Source organism: Trichosurus vulpecula, chromosome 8 (assembly GCF_011100635.1).
Source record: "Trichosurus vulpecula isolate mTriVul1 chromosome 8, mTriVul1.pri, whole genome shotgun sequence".
Lineage (NCBI taxonomy): Eukaryota > Metazoa > Chordata > Mammalia > Diprotodontia > Phalangeridae > Trichosurus > Trichosurus vulpecula.
In genome coordinates this window covers 51231071-51250820 of record NC_050580.1, presented here as the reverse complement: position 1 = coordinate 51250820, position 19750 = coordinate 51231071, and positions in this window count along the sequence as shown.

Below are 19750 nucleotides of genomic sequence, written 5' to 3'. Positions count from 1 at the left end.
GCACCAGCCATAGGGTCAGGAGGACCTGAGGTTCAAATCTGGCCTCACACCCTTCCTAGCTGTGTGACCCTGGAAAAGTCACTTCACCCTATTTGCCTCAGTTTCCTTATCTGTAAAATGAGCAGGATTAGAAAATGGCAATCCACTCCAGTATCTTCGCCAACAAGACACCAGGTGGGGTCAAGAAGAGTCAGACATGACCGAAAACAACTGAACAACAATTATGTGTGTTAACTTATTTGATCCTCACGACGACTCTGTAAAGTAGGTGCTGTTGTTATCCCCACTTTCTACATGAAGAAACTGAGGCTGAGCCAATTGCTGTTGGTCACCCTGCCTCACATCTCTCCTCACTTCAGTCCGTTGTCCACTTGCAAAATTAATCTTCCTCAAGTGCAGATCTTTTTATGTCACCCGCCCCATTCAAAAACTTCAGTGACACCTGTTACTTCTGGGATCAAATAGGAAATCTTCTGTTTGACATTCAAAGCCTTCCATAACCTAGCCCCCTCCTACCTCTCCAGTCTTTCCCACCACCTCCATTACTCTTAGATCCAGTAACCATGGCCTCTAGCTGTTCCCTGGGCAAGACATTCCACCTGTGGTCTCCAAGGACGTTTTCCCTGTCCGCCATCCCTCAAACAGCCTCTGGGCTTCCTTTAAGCCGCACCTAAAATTCCCCCAAAGCACAAGAAGCCTTTTCAGCGCCCCCTAATGCTAATGTCTCCTGTCTTTTCAGTTTTTCCTTTCTCTTGTTCATATTTTGTCTGTACATAGTTATTTGCATGCTGTCTCCCCCATTAGACTGTAAGTTCCTAGAGAGCCGGGGCTGGCTTTTGCCTTTCTTTGTATGCTAATTGTTTGGTACAATGTCTGGCACCTAGTAGGCGCTTACGTGACTTGCCCAGGATCACACAGATAGTAAGTATCTGAAGCAGAATTTGAACTCCGGTCTTCCTGACTCCCGAATTCTACTCATTGAATCGTCTCTAGGTCAACTACTTCATCTTCTTGGGCCTCAGTTTACATTGCTAAAATAAGAGGGTTGGACTAGCTTATCTCTAAGCTCCCTTTCATCTCTAAACCCTGTGAGGCTCTGACCTCTCCAAGTGGCTGAAAGTAGCTGTGAGTTTGTTGTTGGTCACAAGAGGGCAGCACATGCCGAGTTTATCTCCACATGATCCCATAACTTGAGGTCTTCCTCATTCTTCCCCAGGCTGGCAGAATGGGCAGGGATGAATTACAAATGTGTCATTGAGGACCATTCCGTTTCCTCAGAGAAGTGCTTTACTGCAAGGTTGGGCACTGGGTGATGACATCTGTCAGCCTGGATCTCGTGGAAACATCAACTGAGGTGTGGGGAGGTCACAACCTCAGGGGTGACTTGGAGGGTAGGTAGGAGACTGGACATTGTCCCCCCACCAGTCAATCAATTAACATGCATTGATTAAACTCCTACTTCAGCACTAGCTATGGGGCTCCCAGGCGTGTCCAGGGAAGCAACATGTACAGTGTGTAAACATGTACACTCATGTGTAATACATATATGTTTACGCATTCATGTACACATACATAGGCATATATACATATAATCGTATTTATAAATATTGCTATATACTTATCTGTTATATTTATACATGCTTTTATATAATTATAGATTATATTTACAAACCTAAGGAGACAAGTAGCTATGTGGATAGAACATGAGACGTGGAGTCAGGAAAGATCCAAGTTCAAATCCTGCCTCAGATACTTACTAGCTGTGTTGTTCTGGGCAAGGCATTTACCCTCTGTCTCTCTCAGATTCCTCATTTATAAAATAGAGTTACTAATAGCCCCTTGAGGTTCAGATGAGATAACATATGTAAAATATTTTACAAAACTTAAGGCAATATTAAAATGCTGGTTATTGCTATATTATTACTTTCTTGCAAGGGAAGGCTGGTGGGGGTATGGGGAATTGGGAAAGGCCTCGTGGTGGAGTTGAGCACTTGAGGAAAACTCTGATTTTAAGAGGTAGAGTTGGGGAGGGAGGGAATTCTGGGCCTGGGGGCACCAGGAAAAGTCAAGGATGATAGAGATGAAATGTGATGTCTGAAAAACAACAAGTGAGCCCATTTGACTGGACCATGGAGTGTGTATAAAAAGGGATTCATGTGTAACAAGCCTGAAAGAAGTAGGTTGGAACCAGATTGTTAAAGGCCTTAAATATCAAACAGTGCAATTTGTATTTTTGTCTTGGAGGCACTAGGGACCCACTGAAGGTTTTTGAGCAGGGGAGTGACTCGATCAGAAGGGTGCTTTAGGAATATCCCTGAAGCAGCTGTATCCCACTACACTAGGCAAGGATGGAGCACCAGGGATCAGACCTCTGGTACTAGCCCCTCTTACCCTTCCTTTTTACTTCTCCAAGACACATGCTCCACACGTTCTAGGTCCTGCTGCCCGAGCACAGGGATGTGCTCTGGCCAGGGGCACAGTGTTGGACCACCCTGGGTAAAGTCTGTCTCTGTGGCCTCTTCCTCCCTGTTCCATGCCTCCCACCCCTTCTCTTACAGAATTTCAGTGTTGAATCTAGGGTCATAGATCCTGAAGGTGTCTTGGATTTCTGGGAGTCCAAACCCCTCATTTGACAGACAAGGAAGCAGAGGCCCAGGGATTGACTTGGCCAAAGCCCTTGGATCTAAGTGGCAGAGCCAGGATCCATTCCAAGGCCTCCCAACTCAGAGCTTGGGCTCTTTCCAGAACTCACCACTGGCCCCTCTATTTGAGCAGGACATCCCCAACAAGCCATTATCCAGCCTTCAGTGGAGATTGCTGTCATCCTCTCCCTTCCCACACCCAGTTACTCCTCACCTGCCTGCTTTCCCAGAATTCCCCTCCTTACTCCTGAATGGGGAAAATGGCTGATTCAAATGATAGCTCTGTGATTAACTCACCAAGTATCTTTCCTTCACTAAGCCTTTGTTTCCCTATCTGTCAAATGGGTAGGAGGGGCTGGACCAGATGGTCTGGATGGTCCCTGCTGGTTCTAACACTCTCTGAGTCTGTAATCAGCTCTCTTCCCCTGGTCCAGCAGGGACTAAGGATACTCCCTTTCTCTGGGACCGTTAGGCTCCAGGAAGAGAAGAAGCCAAAGGGAAGAGGCTTTTGTGGAGACTTTTTCCGCTCTGTGACAGCCTGATGCTCTTCATGACACCCTTACACTCACACCAGGAGTTGATGTCTGCTTACTTGGCTATGCCTTTAAACCCAGCACTTCTTATCTCACCTGTGCTTTCCCAGGAAGCTGAGGCATGGGAGCTTAGGTTCAAGGTGGTTTCCTGGAGGGCCCCAGAAAAGCACACAGGTGGCCCCACCTGTCCTACCTCCAGATATTCAGGGCTCCTGAGTTTCTTCTAATAGTCAGGGTCCTAGCATCCTGAGAACACCTGCTTTCAGCTGTCTCAACTTCGTGCCAAGGAGTCAGCTCCTTAACCAATCTCAGCAGGTGTGACCCTCCAGGGGCTGCAGGGGGAGGGGGTAGGCAGAGGCCTCCTCTGAGATCAGGAGAGGGGAAAACATTCTCTTGTGAGGCCCCCAGCACAGAGCCCCACCCCATCCCCACCTCTCCCCAGGGTGTTCTGGGCTGGCTGGGGCACCTTCAAGGGGAAGGCAAGATGCACCTTCTTTCTAGCAGGAAGCTTGACGGATGCAGAACTCCGAGGAGGCTCAAGTGGGTGGTGTTGATGCCGCTTTTATTTGGTTGGGACCTGTTGTTTCATGTTGAAGGGAGCTCCCAATGGGGAAATACCTACCAAATGAAGACCATCCCTTTTCCAGCACTTAGCACAGTGCCTGGCACATAGTAGGTGCTTAATACATGTTTATTGACTGACTGCTGTGGGATTCAAAGTCTTGGAGAGTTGTTGGAGACACTGAGAGTGACTTGCCTAGGACCATACAGTCAGTTTGTGTCAGAGGTGGGATTTGTACCCAGGTCCTTGTACTTCTAAGTCCAGCTCTTTATCCATTGTATCACGTTGTCTCTCAATGCTTCTTACCACTTGATAATGATAATCAACATTCCTATGCATGTTAAGTTTGCAAAATGCTTTTGGTCCTATATTTCCTGGATAATATTTTCAAAGGTTTTTCTTTGAAAGTCATCATTGGCAATATGCTGTATTCTACTTTAAACCCACCATGCATCTCTCCTTTGCCTTTTGGGTTGCCCAAATTTCTGATTATTTGAAAACAAAGACAGCAAATGAACCTTCCTTCCTTCCTTCCTTCCTTCCTTCCTTCCTTCTTTCCTTCCTTTCTTCCTTCCTTCCTTCCTTCCTTCCTTCCTTCCTTCCTTCCTTCCTTCCTTCCTTCCTTCCTTCCTTTTTCCCTCCCTCCCTCTCTCCTCTCTACCTCCTTTCCTTCTTCTCTCCTCCCTCCCTCTATCCTTCCCTCTCTTTTCTTCCCTCCCTTCTTCCCCCTCTCCTCCCTCCTTCCTTCCCTTCCTTCATTCCTCCCTCTCTGCTCCTCTCTGCCTTTCTCTCTCCCCTCCTTCCTTTCCTTTTTCTTCCCTCTCTTTCTACCTGTCCTCATTAATTTATCCAAGAAGCCTTTCCTGGGGTTTTCTATGTGCCAGGCTCATCAATGAATCTAAGCAGGAGAGTGAGAAGTGTCTGCTCTCTGAGCTAATGGTCTGGTTGGGCAGACACTAATAATGACAAGTTACATTTACCTCAGAGTATTCTGAGGTTCACAAAGTGTTTTCCTCACAACTGTATGATGTGAGAAGGGTATGAGCACCTCGTCATCATCCAGATGAGAAACAGAAGTGAACTCCCCAAAGACATACAGCTGGCAGGGGGAAAGACTGGATCTGAGCCCAGGTCTCCTGACTCTAGGACCACGGCACTGGGGAGAATTAGAACACAATACACAGCATGATATCCTGTACCAGAACACTAATTCTGCTGAAGAAGAGCAGCAGGGTGGGTGGATGCGGCCAGGGAAGGCTTCCCAGAGGAGATGATTTCACTTGGGGCTTGAAGGATGCTTGGGAGATTGCTAGGGCAAAATGCCTGGTGCATAGTAGGTGCTTAATAAATGTTTATTGCTTGGTTGATATTCCCTCCCCTACTAGAATGCAAGCTCCTTAAGGACAGGAGATTCTTCTTTATTCACATTTTAAAATAACTTCATCTTCAAGTATATTTTGTTGATATAGCCAGTGGCATAGTGGATTGAGTAGAGGACCTAGAGTCAAGAAGACCTGAGTTCAAATCCTGCCTCAATAACTTACTAGCTGGGTGATCCTCGACAAGTCACTTAATCTATCTCAGCCTCAGTTTTCTCATCAGTAAAATGGAGGTACTAACATCTACTCACAGGCTTGTGAGGCTCACCTGAGGTTATATATGTTAAACGCTTTGCAAGTCTTCAAGTGTTATATAAATATTGGCTATTATTATTCGGTCTTTTATTTTTTAAATTGAATTTTTGTTACATTTTAAGTTCTAAACTCCCTCCTCCCTCACCCCACCCTAGAGAAGGCTACCATTTGACACAGATATGTAGATATACGTACAGCTGTACCACTCATCCTTCTGTTTATCAGTTCCTTAGTAGTTGATTTGAATATTTATACTACCCAGAATAGCTTAGTCAGTCAGTTATTCTGTGAACAGTATCGCTGTTACTGTATAACATTCTCTTGATTATGCTTGTGTCGCTCTTTATTTCGTTCAAGTCTTTCCACGTTTTTCTAAGACCAACTCACTCATCATTTTTCATGGCACAGTAGCATTCAGTCACAACCATATACCACAACTTGTTCAGCCATTCCCCATTTGAGGGGCATCCTCTCAATTTCCAACTCTTTGCCACCACAAAGAGAGTTACTACAAATATTTTAGAACATATAAATTCTTTTCCTTTTTCCCTGATCACCTTGGGAAAGAGTGGTATTGATGGGTCAAAAGGTATACACAGTTTTATAACTCTTTGGGCATAATTCCAGATTGCTCTTCAAAATGGTTGGATCAGTTCACAGTACCACCAACTGTGTATTAGTGTCTCAATTTTTCTACATCCCCTCCAACATTTGTCATTTTCCTCTTCTGTCAATCTGATAGGTGAGAGATGATACATCAAAGTTGTTTTAATTTGCATTTCTCTAATAAATAATGATTTAGAGCATTTTCATGTGACTATATATAGCTTTGATTTTTTTCATCCAAAAACTGCCTGTTCATGTCCTTTGACCATTTATCAACTTGGGGAATGACTCATATTCTTATAAATTTGACAAAAATCTCTATATATTTAAGATATGAGACTTTTATCTGAAAAACTGTCTATAAAAATTTATTCTGTCTTTTATGTTATAGTCATTTTCAACTACTCCAACCCCTTAGACTGAACCTCTCTCATGAGAAACAAAAACAATCAAGCAAAAATATTCCATTGTGACTGTGACAATGTATATACCACATCCTGTTCTAAGCACCATCCCCCTCCCTCCTCTAGCTTCTGTGTGGAGCTCAAGGAGGTATGTTTCATTATCTGTTCTCTTGACCTTCGTTGGGGGCACGCCATCTGCTATCTCTTTGCTTCTGTACACAGGCTCTCTCCCATGCCTGGAATGCTTTCCCTGCCTTCCCCTCAGCCTCACAGAATCCCCTACTTCCTTCCAGACTCAGCTCAAACACCACCTTCAGCATGAAGCTTCTCGTGACCAAGCCCACCTTGTATTTATTGTATATATTTTCTGTATATTTTTATACATGTTCATGTCGTCTCTTCTTTAAGAACGTAAGCTCCTCAAAGGCAGGACCCCCTAGCACATAGCACAGTGCCTGACACATATTAGGGACTTAACAGAGGCTTATTGATTTAATCTGTCAGTGGGGAGGATGAGGTTGATTGAAATATTGGATCAAGTGAATCTTCCAAGCCATTTGATGAAATTACATGTTGTAAAAGGAGGGAACTGACGATGAGACACGTCAGAGAAAGTGACTTGTCCAAAGTCCAGGACTGTCTTCATGGTCTCTGCCACACTGATTTCTTTGGCCACTGACTGTTTCCACTCTATAGGTTGCCCTGGTTTCTTTCCCTTCATCTTCCCCCTCCACTGCAGGCACCCTCCTCCCTCAGCTCATTTCCAAGCTGCCTCTCCCTCTCTTCCTTTCCCCCTCCACACACCTGTCTATCCAGAGAACAATGATAATATCTCATGAACTTGTGGTGTTTTCTCCTTTCTTAAGAACTTCTTCCATCCAGTATTGAAGCAAGATCTTCACAGCTACCCTGTGAGATATGTGGGGGCAGGTATTACCAGCCTCATTTTACAGATGAGGACATCTGAGAAGTGAGGGGACTTATCCAAGATCACACACACACCAGGCAATGGGGAACAGAACCCTAGTTGGTATCTGGTCCACTGCAGCTCCAGACTGCCTTGTCCTACTGGGAAACTGGGCTTTTTAGGGGATAAGTTCTTAAGACTAGGGAGCCCTAGACTGAAAGATTATGAGAACCATCGTTCTAGATGGAGGGATGGACTCACCAATGAGTTTAATAGTAATGATAGTCCATGGTTGAACTTCACTGGTATCCTTAGAATGTTGGTGAAATCAAGACAGATCCCTCACAGACAGTGAGCTTCCTATGGGAGATCATGGATATGTCACACGGATGGTTGCACGGATGGTTGCAATCTGCATCACTGGAGGGAATGACCACTTGGATGATCTGAGGGAATCTTATACAAATCAATATGTGTATATGAGTCATAGGGGTAGGGACTGGACTTGTCATTTCATGGGTGGAACTGGTGAATTTCCTCATGAATTTCTTCTCCCTTCCAGGAGAGGAAATTCCTCCTGCTTTGTACTTTTTTTTCAGCCAAGGAAAAACAAAGTTTATTAAAGATTCGCAATATTAGGTAGACCCTTAAGGAATCTGAGCATTTGTGATGCTTGTCTTGACAAGTGGGCCAGAACAATCTGACCCAGAATGAGTCTGAGCTACAGTGAATCTGAGCCTGCTTTGCACTTTTAATACAATGTATCATCTTGGAAAATTAATGGGGTTAACTGAGATATGACTTGACTTACCCAGGGTCGTACAGTGAGTGTGTGTCACACTTGAATTGGTTCAAAGGCTATCCTGCCATTTGAGTAATGACGATGATGATGATGATGGTAATCAACAAGCATATATTAAACACCTACTATTTGCCAGGTACTGTGTTAAGTGATGTGGATAGAAGGACAAAAAGAAAGTAGTCCATGCTCTTACAAGGTTTATATTCTATCGAAGGAAACAAAATATACAAATAGAAATTCGTGATAATTTTGGGGGATGAGGCATGAGTACCAGGGGAGATCAGGAAAGGTCACATGTTGGAGGTGGTGTTGGGGGAGACACCCACATATCCTGGGGAGATTCTAAATGTCCTCCTTTAGTTCCTAGTGCCGATGCTGGGGCAAAGAGAAGGTCCTCATTAGGAGGGATATGCTAGCTAATTAGAGTATATGCTTGCAGACCAGCCAGGTGTGGATTTGCACATATGCACATGTTATCGTGTGTGTTATGTGGCCTGGCCAGATGTGTGGGCTGCGTAGACATCTGTGGTCATGCCTTGGCTGTCTTAAAAGCTTGTTGACTTGCATGGATTTGAAATCGACCAGGTGTGTATGGCTGTGTGTGTGTGTGTGTGTGTGTGTGTGTGTGTGTATGCTACCTTCTAACACTGAGATGTTTCCACTGTAAGACTTGGGTTCTATGGAAGTTTTCTCCCATGTCTGCCCTTGGGGCTGGGAGCCAGCTTGCGTGCCTTGGAGTTAGTGTTGCCATGAGAAGGGCCAAGTCCCCCCTCCCTGAAGAGATTAGAATTTCCTTCCAGGTTGGGGGTGGGAGAGTGGGTGGGGGAGCCCTCCTGTACCTGCTCCACCCTGAACCCTAGTCTCTGCTGGTGTTTGGGTGCGTATGTGCGTGCGAGGCTCTGTGATAAAGCCAAGGAATCAGTCACAGCTCAGAGGCATCCAGAGAGGGACAGCTCCCACGCAGGGACTCCGCCCACTTGCCTTTGCCAGCCGGCCTCCCCTCTCCTGGACAGATCCCTCCGGGTCTTGGCGGGCCAGCCCAGGCAAGTTAGGAGGCTTTGTGGGACTTTAGGCTGGTTGGTTCACCTTTCTCTTCAGGGCGGTCAGTGACCCCTCACCCTCTTTTTAGAGTGTGGTGTTTGAGGGCAGACTAGGGAAGAAACATCTTTGGGTGTGCCTTTGGTTCTTGGGAAGGCATGGGCAGGGCTGAGTTTGGTGGGATCTTTCTGTCCCAAAACTTTCCTCTGGCACATCCACACCCTGAGACAGTTGTTCCACACCCTGTGTGCCCAGCCGTGTGTTGGGCACTGTGAGGGGACTCAGAGGAAGCAGAAGACATGGTTCTGCTCTCAAGGACCCCCACCCCCAATCTGAGCCAGGTGGAAGAGTGAGAAGAAGTGAGGCAGGTTTGAACATTATCCCAGAGGGATGAGAATCTCTGCTCCTGTGAAAGATTTTTCTACAGCCTCCCTGGACCACCCTAGTGACTTACACTATTCTATGGAAACAGCTACAAATCCAGCTTAAAGCCCTTATGATGTAGTACAAATCTGGAATCTGATGAGAATATAGGCTTCTAGAAGGCAGGGAGTTTTTCACTTTTGCCTGTGAATTCCTAGCACCTGGCACAGTGTCTGACACACAGTAGTCTCTTAATAAAAGCTTCTTTACGTGAAGTGACAGAAACAGGTGATGAGTCCCGAGTTCCTCCCCCCCACCACCCAGGTAAGCTGCCTGTGTCTCCATCACTCCCATCCAGCAGCCTCCAGACCCAGGAAGATGTCCATTGCCCATTTGTCTTCTTTTCCTATATCTGCTGGGTGAGGGAGCCAGAGCTGGGACCCTTATGTCATCTTCTCTTCTGATGGGCTCTCTATGCTGCCATGTACCCCAGTGCCTGGACACAGAGTCTAGGGGAGTGTACCAGGAGGGGAGCTAAGGTTTCCAAGACCCCCCCCCCCGGGACAGCTTCCTCTTGTCCTGAGCCTCAAAGTCTCGAAGGCAAGACAGACCAGATGCCTACCCCATGCCCCCTAAGGAGTGTGATGTGAGAGGCTGGAGGAAGGCTCTTCTGCCCAGAGATCTCTCCATGACCTGCTGGGGAGCCTGGCGTTATTCCCCTATCAGACTTTAATCCTTTGGGTTTAGCTGTAACCTTAATGGGTTCTTCTGTCATGACAGCATCACCCCAGGAAGGGAGACTCAGTTCAACCGCTGCTAAGTCCTAGAGGCTGTGGGGCATTAAGTTAAGGGATTCATCCAGGGTCACGCAACTAGCATGTGTCAGAGATAGGGCACTGGAACCTGATTCCAAGCTGACTCTCTATACTTTCTATTCCAAGTTACCTCTGGAAAATAGTTTTATTATGTATTTATGTGATTTTATATATATATATATATATATATATGAAACATATACATGAATATGCATATATATACACGAATGTGCATATGTATACACACATATATTAAATTCAGGGTATCCTCAAAGACTTTTGGGACACAGTTTCTGTGCGTGTGTGTAAACAAACAAGTCTTTATTAAGCACCAGCTGTGTGCGGGTACCAGGCTAGAAGCTGGGAATACAAATTCAAAGAATGAAACAATCCCTACTCTCAAGGAGTTTCCACATTCTACCCAGGGAAACAAATAAGTATAAGGCTTTGCAGAGGAAATATCAAAAAGAATAAATACAAAGTACTTAAATTCAAGAGTTTGGGAGGGAAAGATGTCCACAGGAAGATGAGAAAGGTTATATGATGCCAATATAATCTATTAAAGCTTAAAATTGCCCTAAGTCTTTTGGGACACCCTGTGTGTGCATGTATGTGTGTGTGCATGAGTGCATTCATGCACTCAGGTGAGGAGTCCTGGCTGGATGGCTAGATCTCATTTTCCATGCCTTGTCTCATTGGATCTTTAAAAGTCGGAAGACAGACAGATCCCACTCCCCTCAGCAGAGTAGTGGGATCTGTCTGTCCTGACTTTCTTCTGACACACCACAACTTGAGGTGGAGTGCCATGTGTGCCCAGTCCTGGGTGCTGTGAGGGAATTCAGAGGAATGAGGAATATAATGACCTGAGAAGTAGGTGGTAGTATTATTTCTGGTTTAATGAATGAGGAAACCGAGGCTCCCATCGTACTGGGAAATAGGAAGGCAGAGCCCAAGGCCGCTGAAGTCAGGATATCGCTGCCCATGCAGGAGCGGAAGGCTAGGGGATTAGAGGAGCTCAGGGAGCAAGGGTGGCGACCCCTGGGGCTGCCACACCCTCTCCAGCCCTTTGACCTAGGGTGGCCTGTCCCATCACGGCCCCTAGTTCACGTCCCTGGCCTAGCACGAGCCCCGCGGGGAGCACATGCACCCCGCACCTCACACCCTGTTCTCCGCACCCCTCAAGCACCGGAGCTGACCAGTCCAGGCTCCCTGGGGCTTGCTGCAGATCGGAGCTGGGACTGGGGCTCCTCAGGCCCGCCGCCCCTGACCCTTGGCCCAGAGGGGGTGGGGGAGGTGGAGGTGCCGGCTGGGGCGCCACCCAGCTCTGGCCCAGGGATGGGTTTCCGGCAGCTCTCACGCGATGGGGACCGGGGGAGGGGTTGGGGGGAGCTCCTCATTGTTCACTGGCACGCCAACCCCCACCCAACTGTCCCCTCCCCCCACTCCAACTCCCTGGCGTCCTTGCAGTCCTTCCGGGCTAGTGGAGGGTGGGCGATGGAATGCAGTCTGGAGCCTGGAAAGATGGCCTGGGCAGGGGGTCAGGGCTCCTAGGCTTGAGGTCCAGGCGGATGAGGGGAGGGGACCACGAGATGAGGGCATTGGCCTGGCCAAGCCTTCCCAAGGGGGCTGCTAGGGCACGGGGTGTGTATGGGAGGGGAACCTGGAAGGCTGCTCCGGGAGAACTCTGAGAGTATGTATACCCTTGGACTAGTAACAGTAACAGTAGCAATAAACATAACTAATATTTATACAGCACTTTAAGGTTAGCAAAATAACATTTCAGCCTGATTAGTGCCAGCCCCATGAGGAAGCCGTTTAAATATTGTCCCTGTTTTCCAGATAAGGAAACCAAGGCTTAGGCCACGGGAAGTGCCACCTTGACGTCCATACTATAGGTCACTTGTCGATATGCAATGATGATAATGATGGTGAAGATGCTGAAAGAGGTACCTGGCCTAGTAGATAGAGAGCCAAGAAGAGCCCTGGGTTCAAGTTTTGCCTCCCATTTCTATTGGCTGTGTGACCCAGGGAAGTTAATCACTTAACCTCCCAGTGCTCTAGAGTCCAGACAGCTCTAAGACAGGTAAGAGAGGGTGGCAGCCTGCATTGATGGAGGGAGCTTCCTCACCTGGGTGTTCCCTATATCCATGAAATCACAGGGCAAGCCTCTATCCTAATAATCTCACACTCATATAATGCTTGAAGGTTTACAGACTGTTTTCCCCACTACAACCCAGCAACTTAGGGAAGGTGACTTTAATTTCCCCCCCATTTTACAGATGAAGAAACTAAGGTGGATCAGAAAGGTTAAGTGAATTGTTCCAGGGTTACACAATCAGCAAGAGGCAGAGGAAGGAATCAGACCCAGGCTCAGCCAGATTCCAGGTCTAGGGAGTCTTCCATTATAACGGAAACATGGGCATCCCCACATGGATGAATACGCCCAATCTGCACACACGTATCCACATGGCAACACATATTCGCACCTTGCTACAGACTTTCATCTTTTGCCCAGCCTCTTCCCCCAAGACTTTTTAGAGGAGAGGGCAGTCGGGACCTGGGATTCATTGAATTGTTGTTGTTGGGTCATTTCAGTTGTGTCCAACTCTTCTTGACCCCATTTGGAGTTTTCTTGGCAAAGATACTGGAGTGGTTTGCCATTTCCTTCTCCAGCTTATTTTACAGATGAGGAAACTGAGGCAAACAGGGTTAAGTGACTTGGCCAGGGTTACATAGTAAGTATCTAAGGTCAGAGATTTGAGTTCAGATCTTCTTGACTATCTGTTGTGCCACCTCTCTGTCCCTTCATTGGGCTAGGGGGTTCCTGGTGAGGATCTTTCTGTTCCATTGTAGATCAATGGAATCCATAATCCTTTTCTTTTACTTAGAAATCACAGAGTTACCCTGATCATGAAAGGTCAGGTGACTTGCCCAGGGTCACATAGTATGTCAGAGGCAGAATTTGAACCCAGATCTTCCCCCAGCTTTTTCTCTGCTACACTGCCTCTCACACAGATGCAGTCAGACTCATGCATTACTCAGGTTAGGACCATGGTTTTTGTGCCTGTGTTCCTGTGCTCATAGCCCTTGGCAGGCTGAGAGTCTGAAGTCACTTTCCTGGCTGTCTGACAGCCCAGATATCCCTGGGAATTCTGGGCTTGAGGTCCCTCCTTCCCTCCTCACTAGCCTCTGAGGTGGCCCCCACCAAATTTTTCTTTCCCTTACAGGACCATAGCACTGAAGGGTATTTTAGGAATTATCCAGTTCAGCTCCCTCATTTTACAATTAATAATAGCTTACATTTCTAGGGCAACTTCCAAGTTTACAAACCACTTTTCCTCAAACTTGCTTCATGAAACAGGGGGTGCAGACAGTGCAATTGATGGCAGAAAGAGCGCTGACTATTTTGGCTTCTGATGTGGATGCTGGTGACCTTGGCCAAGTCATTTTCCCTCTCTGGGCCTCAGTTTTCTTACCTTCAAAATGGAGATAATAAATAAATGGAGATAACAGCTTCTACCATCTGCCTCACAGTGGACCTCCCTGGCCCTCAGGGTCTTCCTCTGAAATGAGGGAACTGAGGGCAGCTCTTGACCTATAGTCTATGTCACTAAACTTCTCTGGGCCTGCAGTTCCCCATCTATAAAAGTAATGGCGTTAGACTAAAAGTCCTTTGAGGTTTTTTGCAGCTCCACCACTATGATCTATGCCTCAGTTCCCCCATCTGTAAAAGTAAAGGAGTTGGACTAAGTCTTCAAAGTTGGACTTTGAGATCTCTTCCATCTCTGCTTCTGTGATTTATGTGCAGTAAGACCTGGAGACGTTTAAAAGACATTGAAAAGAATTCATTTTCTCACCAACCTCAAGTCCTGATTCCTCCATCATGCCCCAGAAAACTTTGTCCTAGAAGATCATGCTAGCTGGGAATTCACACTTCAGAAGTGCCCTCTTCCAAGCCCCCTCTGCCCCTGGGCCCTTCCCTCTCACTGGATGGCTCCCCCAGAACCATCAAAGAAGGATGGTACCCTGGCCAGCCATCTCTTCATTTCTCATCAGACTCCTCCACCATCCCCTGCTTTGAGGGCTACCTTCCCCCCACTCATTATTTTTATGATGTACTGTCTTTTCCCATTAGAATGTAATCACCTTGAAGGCAGGTACAATCTTTCTTTCTGCTTCTATTTGTACTCCCAACTCTTAGCGCAGTGCCTGACACACAGGAAGTGATTAATAAATCCTTGTTAACTGAGTGACTTAGAGTCAGGATCCAAGATCTTAACAGGTCAGAACAATGTGCCTAATGAAATGAAATTTAATTGAATAGGGATGAATGGAAAGCCAGATGCTGAAATCAAATGAAAAAAATCACCTGTGTAAACACAGGGCACCCATTTGTGCTCAGGCCTCATCATGAGCTCTGTGCTCAGTTCTGAGGGCCATCTTTTGGGAAGAACAGGGACAAGCTGTAGCATGTTGGAAGTACATGCTGGGATGGGGAGGGATGGAAAACTGAGCCATCCATGGATCAGCTGAAGGAACTACGGATGTTTAGCCAGGCAAAGAGAAGCTTCAAGAGCCGAGCCCATAGCTGACTTCAAATGTTAGAAGGGCTGGCACTCAGAAGATGATTTGAACTTGGTTTGTTCAGCCCCAGAGGGCAGAGCCAGGAGCACTGAGCAGAAGTTTGGATGATTGTAGATTTGGAGATAGAAGGGACTTAAGAGGTCATGGAGTCCAATTCCCTAACTTGGGGAACTCATAAGGTTACCTCTCAGCTGGGAAATGTCAATCTCGGTATTAGTCTCCCATGCTTAGGGAAACAGACATGAAGCTGAAGGGGCAGCCAACTAAGACCCCCTAGCCTGGCATCTGCTCTACCCACCATACCAACTAAGACCCACCTAGCCTGGCATCTGCTCTACCCACCATACCAACTAAGACCCACCTAGCCTGGCATCTGCTCTAACCACCATAGTCAAGGAGCCAGCAGAGGTCCAGGGTAGGTGGGGAGACACTCCTCCCCTTCTCATCGAAGTTCTCAGGGAGAGTTCCATGCAATACATTCCAGAGAGAAGACAAGAGTGAAAGTCTACTAAACAGATTAAAACTTTTTTAAGTGATGTGGCCAATGCAAGAATTTGCTTTGTTTGACTAATTATGTTTGTGAGACGGTCCCCCCCCCAACACACACACACACACACACCTTGAGTGGGGAGGGGTGGGAGAGAGAGGGGGTAGATTTTCATTTATTTAAAAAATAAAACGAGCCTTTTGCATGCAGGGCACAATGAGGACATCAGTCAGGTAGAGGTATGGGGAAGGAATGAGAAATGCAGCTGGAGGTATAGGTTAGGGCCAATTGTGGAGGGCCTTGAATGCCATGCTCAGGAATTTGGCCTTTATCCTGTAAGTAATGGGGAGCCACTGAAGAAAGCTCTTGAGCAGGTGAGTAGAAAGAGAAAAGTCCTTTATGAGAAAAATATGTCTCAAAGAGGGAGAAACCGATTAGGGACAGTCACAGAGCTCTGTTGTGACCATGGGAAAAAGAAGGATCCTCATTTATGACTATCACCACTATTCAGTGAATAACCTCTCCACCCTGGAAGGGTTTTCCTATTAGGGATTCGAGGAAAGAGTGGCTAGGTGGCCTCCCTGTGTTGACCCATTCAGAGTGTCACTCCCTGGGCAATATGCAGCAGCTCGGTGGCTCTGTGCATAGAGCACTGGTCCTGGAGTCAAGAAAACCTGAGTTCAAGTCCAGCCTCAGACACTTCGTAGCTGTGTGACCCTGAGCAAATCACTTAACCTCTGCTTGCCTCAGTTTCCTCGGTAATAAAAAGGGGATGATAGTAACACCTACCTTGAAGGGTCATTGTGAGGGTCAAATGAGATAATATTTGTAAAGCATTATGGCAGGCACTTAATAAATGTGCACTCCCTTCTTCTCTTCTACACTAGGCCTCAGAAACCATTACCTTCCTGTTCATGTGTTCCCACTCCACCCCCAGCCATCCTCAGATACATCCTACCCTGCCTGACCTTTCACCTCCACAATCTTTAATCAGGGAATTAGTATTAACTGTCACTAAATAATCCCTGGGGGATAGAGTGGGAGGGGAGGGTCAAGGAACTGAGCAAGGGAAAGGGGTTAAGGAACAGATTGAATGACATTATCCCTGAGAAACCAGAAAAACTTGTCTTGGACAGAGAGGGCCCCAGAGATGGGCTGTTGGAAGAAAAGTGACCATCTGCTTAGTGTGATGTGTGTAGGAGGGAGGAGTAGGGAGACCCTGATGCCCACAACCATATTTCCCATTCTGTGGTCTGTCATGGTGCCCCTAATTCTCCCATGAAGCTCCAGCCCCTTGGGTTATGGCACTGATTACTAAGGACACTGATCAGCGAAGATCCCTTTTTAAAATGCAGGTGTCTATGGCCCTTTAATCTAGAGAGCACAGGATGGGGCGGGGGGAGATGGGTTTACTGTAATTGGGGTAGGAGGGTATCTGGGACACAGCATATTGCCCAGGGAGTAACACTCTGAATGGGTCCACACAGGGAGGCCACAAAGAAGTTAAGTACTGAGTACCCGGGGAAAGATTAGGGCAGCTAGTTGGTGCAGTGGATAGAATGCCAGGCCTGGAGTCAGGAAGACCTGAATTTGAATCTGGCCTCAGACACTTAATAGCTATATGACCCTGGCCCAGTCACTTCACCCTGTTTGTCTCAGTTTCCTCATCTGTAAAATGAGCTGGAGAAGGAAATGGCAAACCACCCCAGAGTCATTAATGACTGAAATGACTGAACAACAGCAAAATTATGTGTTATTTGACCCTCACAATAACCCTGGGAGGTAGGTGCTGTTATCCTCATTTTACAGTTGAGGAAGCTGAGGCAAACAGAGGTTAAGTGACTTGCCCAAGGTCATGCAGCTACCAAGTATCTGAGGCCAGGTTTGAACTTAGGTCTTCCTGACTGCAGACCAAGAGCTCTAACCACTACACCACTGGGAAAGCTTAGCTTTGTATATGTGTTTGTCGAGAAATTTGGTTGTGGAGAATCCACAGCCCAGGGGACTGAAATGGGCTAGGGAGGAGAAGATGCACTGAGAAAGAGACCAGCTGAGTTATATTGCACGGTTTCCCTCGTGCCCCCTGACTTCCCACCTCCAAGGCTTCCTTCTGTCCCACCACTTCTTAGGAGCCAGGGAGGAGACCAAAGTCCCAAGGACAGCGCCACAGCCACCCCTACCCCTCCTCTGGCTCTTGGCCTCAGGAGGAGGAGCCTTGTTAGTCTGGGTTAAAGATTGGCCAGGTATTCGTGAGAAGCTGGCTGGCTAGAAACCTGGTGTCTTCTGTACAAATAGATATGACGAGACAAAATACACACAACAGGCCAGGAGATAGCTGGGGAGGGAGGTGCCCTTGGAGCGGCTGAGTGATCCCTGGGCTGCTTTCGCCAAGGAGGAGTCAGGGAGCTCCTGAGGGCACAGTGCCCTGGCAATAGCCAGCCCTGTGTTTCACTTCTGCCCGTGGAACGTGCTTTGTTCGGGTTTCTTCTGATCCTGATTTCTCTAGAACAGGGCTATGTCTCTTCCAGCATCAGAGTGCAGTTACCTGTGGGTGGGAGCCTGTGTCTTCCTTCTCCCCCTAGCCCAAAACACCCAGGATTCCCTAAGGGTGTATCTATTTGTGTCTCTCCAGGTAAAACTTTCTAGGAGAGCCATGCCTTTCCCTCCCTGCTCCCCCAGCTGTGTTTCTCCCTCAGGGCAGAGCAGAAGCCCCTTGAGAAGGCAGCCTGCCTTGTCTCCTCCATCAGCATGGATGCTCCTGGGGCTGAGCTCTCCTTCCCATGCACACATAGGGCGCTTCACCTACAGGATTCACAAACAGATCCTGCCTTTTCTGGATTCCCCCATTTTCCGCTTATTCAGCTTGATTACTCATTCGATGGACCCTTTCCCAGGCCTCAACGAGCTCCCAGCTCTCCATTTATCCTGGAAGTACCCATAGACCTGAGCACTTCCCAGGGCCTGTGAATTAGATTATTCCATCCAGCTCACCTCAGTCATTTTTCATTAGAGGCAGCTGGTGATAAAATGGATAGAACACTGTGCCTGGAGTTAGGAAGACCTGCATTCAAATCTAGCCTCAGACACTTACTAGCTGTATAACCCTGAACAAGTGACTTAGTTGCTGCCTGCCTCAGTTTCCTTGATTATAAAATGGGGATAATTATATCACTTCCCAGTCTTGTCATGAAGATCAAATAAGATAATGTTTGTAAAGTACTTAATGAAGTGCCTGGTATATAGTAGGTGCATAATAAATGCTTGTTCCCTTCCCTCTTTTCCTGGTCCCTTCCCTCCCTTCCCTCCCTTCCCTCCCCTCCCTCCCCTCCTCTCCCCTTCCCTCAATTCTCTCTCCCCTCCCTTCCCCTCCCCTCCCCTCCCCTCTCCTTCCCTCCCCTCTCCTCTCCTCCTCTCCCCTTCCCTCAGTTCTCTCTCCTCTACCCTTCCCTCCCCTCCCTTCCCTTCCCTCCCCTCCTTTCCCCTTCCCTCCCCTCCCCTCCCCTTCCATCCTCTTCTGTCCCCTCTTGTCCTCTCTCATCCTCTCCTTTGTTTTTCTTTTTAATAGAGGGTGCAAATGGGAGGAAGAGAAAATAAATGCTTATTAATTGAAAAACTATAGAATGTAGAATGTTAGTGTTGGGAGGACCTTACAGATCATTTAGTCTGACCTATTCACTTTTACAAAAGCAGAAACTGAGGCCCAGAGTGGCTTGCATAAGGTCATGCAGTGAATTCACAACAGAGCTGAGGCTAGAACAGTTCATTGGATTTTTATTACCCTCAGTCTGTTCAACCAATGAATGGATGGATGGGTAGATGAAAGAATAAATGAATGAATAAATGAGAAAGCATTTCTTAAGCGCCTACTACATGAAAAGCATTGGTGATACAGAAAGAAAATCAGGACAGCCCCTTCTCTCAAGGAGCTGACATTCTGTAGCAGGAGATAGGATATATAGGATGTTTCAGCACAAGGCAGATGGAAAGCTCCTATGATCATTTTCACTAACAGAATCGAATCTGCTTCTGGTGTTGTACCATTTGACCATGCCAGGGACTTTGTTGCTGCTGGGTCTCCAGTAGTTGTGGTTGCTGAGAAGAGAGAGGCTGTAGCGTTGGTTCTCTAGATGACAGATTCAGGGGTTGCGGCAGTGGGGGGAGTGTCTGTGAGGAGGGGGGGCGGTGCTGCTGTTGCCCTGGTTTACATGACAGTTGGTGGCAGCTGGTCTGCAATACATGTTAGTAGTGGTGAGACTGGGGAGGATGGTAGGCCCCTTCTCCATGGGTATCCTTCCATGGTATCATGGGGACCAGGCTAGACTCAGAGCCAGTGATCTAGAAAAACACTATTATTCCCAAGGATCTTCAGTTCA